Genomic DNA, 278 nt, shown 5'->3' on the forward strand with positions numbered 1-278 from the left:
GGGTGACACTGGGTGCAGCACCCCCATCACTGGAGACCCCCACCCACCGTTGACTGGGGGGGCCGGGTGACCCCGTGGGGGTGTCCCCATCCCACTCAGTGTGTGTCCCCCCCCTCCTTCCCACTGGGAGCCCCCCCCCGGGGGGAATTAAATCCTTCACACCCCATCCAACACCGGCGCAGGCGGGTGGGAACCGGCGATGTCACCCCCCAAAATCCCCCCCCCGCGGCAAAACCCGCCACCGGGGGTCCCGGCTGCCCCGGTTACACCGCGGGAAG

Source organism: Calidris pugnax, unplaced genomic scaffold (genome assembly GCF_001431845.1).
Source record: "Calidris pugnax isolate Ruff unplaced genomic scaffold, ASM143184v1 scaffold337, whole genome shotgun sequence".
Lineage (NCBI taxonomy): Eukaryota > Metazoa > Chordata > Aves > Charadriiformes > Scolopacidae > Calidris > Calidris pugnax.